The sequence below is a fragment of the Rhinopithecus bieti genome, unplaced genomic scaffold, assembly GCF_001698545.2.
Source record: "Rhinopithecus bieti isolate Rb0 unplaced genomic scaffold, ASM169854v2 scaffold_38662, whole genome shotgun sequence".
NCBI lineage: Eukaryota > Metazoa > Chordata > Mammalia > Primates > Cercopithecidae > Rhinopithecus > Rhinopithecus bieti.
In genome coordinates this window covers 12,777-19,559 of record NW_016815834.1, presented here as the reverse complement: position 1 = coordinate 19,559, position 6,783 = coordinate 12,777, and the positions used below count along the sequence as shown (strand labels likewise).

Here is a 6,783-nt window from a genome sequence, read left to right as displayed (position 1 = left end):
TGTTGACTCTATTTAATATAAATATTTAGTGGCTATATATGAGCTACCTTGCTAAACACTATGAAAGATAGAAATATTAATGAAATGATATAACTCTCTTTAGAGAATTTACATGCCAAAGGGGTAGGTAAGACATATGGCAAGAATCATTATGATTATGTCAAGCAGTAAGAGATAAATATTACATGGAGATTTTAAGGAAAAGAACTCGTTTGATTGGAGGAATTACGGGGGAAAACATTAATGACTTAAAACAGCCAATTTTAGTTTTAAATAGTTGGGAGAGATGGAGTTGAGGTTACCTTCTGGGAAGAAACAATAAATGAGCTAACATGAGGAAGGTGCAAGGTGGGCTCCAGCAATGGTAATTTGTCTCATTTTATTGGCACATGTGCTTTAAGGCCTGAGGCTGGAAAGGTAGATTGAGGCTACATCAGAATGTTGAGCCAAAGGATTTAAAATGTATTAGGTAGTCCAGGGGAAATTTTGGACAGAAAACTTTGGATAAGGACAATTTAATCTGTCATTTTATAAAATGATTCAAAGAAAAGAATGAAGTTGGGGAATCACCAGTTGGGAGTCTCCAGGCTTATCAAAGGAAAGATAACTAGGGCTAAACTATAGTGTTAGCACAGGCATTGGAAAGGAAGAAAGGGGCCATTTGGACGAGCCATTCTAGAAGTAGAAGTAGAATATTTGTGACTGGATGCCAGAAAGTCAAACCAAGCTCTACATTAGCAGTGTTTCAGCCTTCTGCCATACAGGAGACTTTAGGTCCAGCCAATCTCCTAAACTTGCTTACTCAGCTCCTGCCACATGGGTCTCCTCACAGTTCCTGGAACATTCTAAACACACTAGCTAATGCCTCACGACCCAATTTGCCCTTAATCCTTCTACTTGGAAAGTCCTCATTTTCTTCAAGGTCTGCTGAAATACCTAACCTTATCAAAGAATCTTTCCTGATCACACAATGAAAATAGCAACCTGACACTCCTTTCATTCTGTTTTCCAAGGTTTATTTTCTTCATTGCATCAAAGCAATTTTACATTTAATATAAAGTCAGTTATTTGTTCACTATCTCCCTATCTCTAGACAGTAAAGTCCATGAGGCTAGTTGCCTAATTTTGTTGCCTGTTACGTATCTCTCTCACCTAGAACATGCTTGGAACTTTGTAGACACTCAACAAATATTTGTTGAATGAATAAATAGAATAAATGCAAAGGTGAAAGAAATGGGGCATCAAATAATCATGCCAGTATTTCAAGTCTGAAGAATTTAAAGGGTAGTGATGTTATTAATACAGTATCAAAGAGTGGAAGATAAGTTGACTTCGGGATATGGAGACAGGGGAAGATGAATTCAGCTTATAAATTCATGCTTAAGTATGTCATGCTGGTGAAACAACCAAGGCAGTGCTGTGTAATGGGCGGTCTAAAATGTGGAGAAGTCTAGGATTGAGGTAAAGATCACTGAGTCATCCTCATAGAGTCAATACTTGAGGTAGTGGGAATTGAAAAAATAAAGATAGGAAATATTGAGATAGAATAATGAGATTTGAAAACTGAAATTTTATTTTGGATATTTAATGTTTTAAAATTACTGGCTTACTTATACATGTAATTTTTTGTTTATTTCTTAGCTGGGTTAACAACTTTGGCCATGAAGGTCTTGGACTCTTATTGGATGAGCTGGAAAAGCTTCTGGACAAAAAACAGTAAGAATAAACATTAAAATAAAATCACCAAAGGGGAAATGTTTCAGCACAACATAATATACATTTTCTTTTATTTAGGCAAGAAAATATTGACAAGAAGAATCAGTATAAACTTATTCAATGCCTCAAAGCATTTATGAATAATAAGGTAAGTAGTATTTATTTCTGCCCCTGTCACAAAAGGTGAGAACTTGCCCAACACTATGAAAGTATGAAATGAACAAAATTTTTTTTATTATTTTTTTAAGTTCCAGGGTACATGTACATAGGTGAACACGTGCCATGGTGGTTTGATGCACAAATCGATCTGTCACCTAAGTAATAAGCCCGGCATGCATTAACTCTTTTCCCTAATCCTATTCCCCACCCCGTACCTATTTTTTACTTTTGTTTCTGCTGTATTAATTAATTATCGGCTAGTTATTACAGGCTTATAAATAATAAGTATTTATAAAGTTTTACAGTGAGGTTAAATATACATTTGAAACCATATGTAAAAGATAAATTTGATGTTTAATTTTCCAAAATGTTAGGTATTGTTAGTTTTCTCAGTCAATTTTGTTTTTTAATTTCTATGCTGGTATTTCAGTTTAACCAAAGAAGTTCTCACAGCAACCAGAGGATTTCAGGGATGATATAGCTTCTATAGATCTAAGTCTGTTCAAAAATGGAGCCCTATTCCATTGTTTCTTCTGTTCAAATATATTGCTTTCACATAGGGAAGATAGATAAAACAGTACTTTCCATTGTCAATGCTGCTAATTTCCTCAGGAGTGTGAGCTAGTCAATGAAACAAACAAACAAAAAAAAATGATTGGAAAAAGTGTATTTGACTCTTGTCTATAATTTAGAAATGCTGTGTCTGATTCTTATTCTGTTTATTCCTCCAATAATTTCTTTCATGTGAACAGAGGTCTTTTTGATTTTATAGTACTAAATGTTCAGAAAACATGGGAAAAAAAAAGAAATGAACAAAATAGTGAGTGCTTGTTCACTTTACAAAAGGGGCCTTATGATGCAAATCCTCATAATATTTAAGTAATACTTAAATGAAAGTTATACTTTGCTTCACAAAATATTTATTGTTGGGTTTTTGAAATCATGCGAATGAATTAGTGTTGTTCCCAATTTAGGTAATAATGCTTTTTCTTTAATGGTAGTAGGACAATTTAAATGTGGTTTGTTGAATATGTTTCCATACAGAGAATTTCTGTTCTATTGAAAAGGAAAATTATAAGGATGGGTTGACTTGTTTGCTAAGAACATTGTAAGATTGAGATTTCTCTTTTTTTTATGTTTTATTAATGTCAGCAAGTTTGCATACATATAAAACATCTCTGAAAAATTGCAGGGCTTTTTATGTATATGTATAATACTAGTTGCATTATAAGGGACCCTATGAATTTTAGACAATGGTTTTTTTTCCTAAAAATAGGCTTTACTCAGGTTATGAAGTTACAGTATTTTTTCTATAAACTATTTTTTTTACTGTCTTAGAAATGACCTCTTCATACCTATAGATAAAATACTATTGACTAATTAACTTAATTACCTAATTTCCTTTACATAGCATTTTAATAATCTCAAAATAGATAATAGAAATAATTATAACAATAAGTATAAGTTTGCCAAATGTAAAATATGGCTATTAATAACCAATGCAATAAGATTATGTATTAATCTATAAACAGTCTCAAGCATATGGAAATATATGTAAGTATTTATATATTAAACATACATGTATCAGCAAAGAATGTTACTATATCAGCATATGCAATGAATGCTTGCTAGTGGACATGAGACTCCTGAATATAATATGCTATTTGTACTGTTTCTGGAAGTTTCTTACAGAAACATCCCCATTACTACTAGTACAGATTTTCTCAAAATCTGGGCTGTTAGTCCTTGGCTACAAAGTTAAAGAGAATCTGATGCCTAACAAGGAAATAATGAGCATTGCTTCTTCACAGCTCAAGATGGATCTCTTTCTTTAATCAAGGGAAACAATGACCTAATGGAAAGATAACACAGTTCTAGAATTCAGGAGATATAGTTCATGCTTTGCTCCTAATAAGTTGTGTGGCTTTTGGAAAATTACTTGACCTCTTTGAGTATCAGTCCCCTCATCTGTAAATTTAGCTGTAGGACCCTTTGTTCTAAGTTCTTATTGACTCAGGTTGTCAATTTTCGTGGCTGTTTAGGATGCTAAGTAATTTTAATCAGGACACTCACTAGAGAGAATTATAATAGTAAGATTCTTATAGAGCCTTTTTTTTTAACAGGACATACTTTGATTTGTCAACACTTAGTTTCTTAAGAGTTTGGCAGTTTCGAAAAGCATTATGATTTGACTTAGATTATTCGAAATTGATGTTTTTAGTTAGGCCACATTAATGTCTTGCACATAGGTGCTCAGAGCATGAATTAATGTATCTTTTGAATTACAGACATGTGAAACAATAGACATAAAATATGCATTCAGAATAGAAAATATACAGTGATCTTTTCACTTCATGTTGGAATAAATTGTCCAGATCAAGGAATTAAGCTTTTATCCAAAATGACTTACACATCAAATTTTTTGGCCCCATGGAGTTTACCTACTTCAAAAACTCCTTTATTTTATCCAATACATGTAAAAATAGGTTCATAAAAAGCAACCCATTGTTTCTTAACTTCCAGTGCTATAATATTGCTCTGATGTTTGGATTAATGATTTTCCAAATATATTTTTCATGTCTTCTTTTTTATATTTGATGTGTCTCTATATATTAAAAACTACCTTTAAACATTAAGTAAAAAATTTTAAAACCTAATGATTTCACTCAGTCTCAATGACTCATAAAGCTGTTAGGTTTGGTAATTGCATGGTCATTGTCTCTCAGTTTTGCAAATGTGTTTTTCACTAATATTCATTACTTTTAATCATCTACTGGCCACCTTTATGCATACTTATCTATTTTGTTTTTGTTGCTTCTTTCCAGACTTGATTCTTGCATTTTCTTTTTGGTTTTTTTGGTCTTATCTCCATATATTTTCCTATTTATTATGACCTGTGATAAACTCACATTTAAGAGCTTTAGCTATGTTCCCCATCTGCCACTCTGAGTTCTTTTAGAAGTTAAATTAGGGCTGATGGAACTATTCATATGGCTGGTAATTAACTAAAGTTTAGCTGAAATGGAAATTTTGCTCCGATGAAATATCCAATTTCACCATTAGACTGTAAAATGAAGCAAAAATATTTTATAAGAAATCTGAAAAATACTTTGTGGGACAAAGATAAAATAATATATTGCCTTCTTAATGTAATGAAAACTCAAGTTTTAGATTCTCATTAAAATTTCTTATTAAATTCATGCATGCACACACATACACACAGATATTCATGCTTAGAAAATAAATGAAAATGGTGTTTTCTCTCCTTAGTTGACTTGTGACACTTAATAAAACCCAGGTGCCTTTTCTTTAGGTTCACAGCGTTTGTAGTGCAGCACAGCTGTGTGAATCAGGGAAGATAAGCGAGAGAAGGCATGGGAATATCCATACTGAGGCTTATACTGGCATATAGTATTCAAAAGAGCCTTTTTAAAAAAAATTTCTCTTTTTCTTCGCCTTAATTTTTCATACAAACATATTGGACAATTTAACCACGAATTCCAGACATCTCCAGGGAGACCCAATGACATAAGTAGAATTACTTCAGAAAATCGTATCAGTATGTGCTTTATATGTTATTCTTTGTTGAAGAAATACTGATTGTTCCCATATTTTTCCAAATTTATGGAATTTTTAGGGCAGGCTAATGGAGATCATATCTGATCAAGGAGCAACAACTCCAAGATGCAGTCATTTCATATAAAAAACAAAGACAGATAACTGCATTTGAAGAATATTCATAGAATTAGATAGAACCTTATTGTGGGGGTATGGGTTTTTGGAAGATCGTTGTACGTTGCTTTTTTAAATTAAAGATATATTCCATAGACATTCTGAATGAAGGTTTTTTGTTTGTTTTTTTTTAGTTTGGATTACAAAGGATTCTAGGAGATGAAAGAAGTCTTTTACTATTGGCAAGAGCAATTGACCCCAAACAACCCAACATGATGACTGAAATAGTAAAAATACTTTCTGCTATTTGCATTGTTGGAGAAGAGAACATGTAAGTATTGCTATATTATTATATTTGCTGCATGGAAAATGACACTTAGGAAATTAATAAGTCCTACTTTTGTTCTGTTTCTTTGGATAACTTTCATGAAAACAGTATTTTAGATAATTTTTGATTGAAATTTTTATCTTGCCTGTTTATATTTTGGCTTTTTTGTTGATATTATGGAAACTAAGTTTAAACAGATAGAATCCTAGTGGGAAATTCTTGAAAGTTGGATTCAAAGTGATTGAGCAGAATTTTGTTTTGCTGGAGGTACAGCAATCGTTAGACAGTGGACAAAAGTCAGAGAGTTATTTTGGCAAATACACACACATACATACACAAACACTGTGCTGCGTATCACACAATTTGAATAGATGCCTTTATTTTGCATTATCTTATAATAGTATTTTACTTTATATGCCATGGTAAATGAAAATTATTTGTAGAGTGAAATAAACCCACCTGTTAGAAAGATAAAAACGGTTGTTGATAATTATTCAAAGTGTGTGTATGCCACCAAATGCAGCAAGTTGTTGCTGAACATGCATTTGATCACATCTTATGGAAATAATACTGAATCAGAAGCAAACTTTCAGATTTGATGACATTAATAAGTCTAGTTTATAAGAAACCCTTGTGATAAAGAATCAAATATCTGCTAAGGACCTGAACCAAAATATTTCTTTGGAACACTTTGCGTGATAGTAATAATGTCAATTTGAGTCAGAACAGGACTATGCAAAGATTTAAGGATGTTGCAATATGTTGACTTTCTCATAACTGTTAGAATAAAATGAGATGTTGTTTAGTGTTAGCTACTGTCCTCAGAAACCAAAAGACAAACACTAAACAAATATATTACCATATTTAGTCTCACCTCAATGATAACAAAGAATGAGATAACATATGTA

At 32.2% G+C, this 6,783-nt stretch overlaps 1 long non-coding RNA gene across 1 annotated transcript; it reads left to right on the top strand.

Moving 5' to 3' along the window:
* Window positions 1-1,639: 1,639 nt before the first annotated feature.
* LOC108516529 (uncharacterized) lies at window positions 1,640-5,869 on the top strand. The gene is made up of 3 exons (XR_001881853.1): window positions 1,640-1,716; window positions 1,795-1,864; window positions 5,742-5,869. It is a non-coding gene; the product is annotated as an uncharacterized LOC108516529 (long non-coding RNA).
* Window positions 5,870-6,783: the final 914 nt, after the last annotated feature.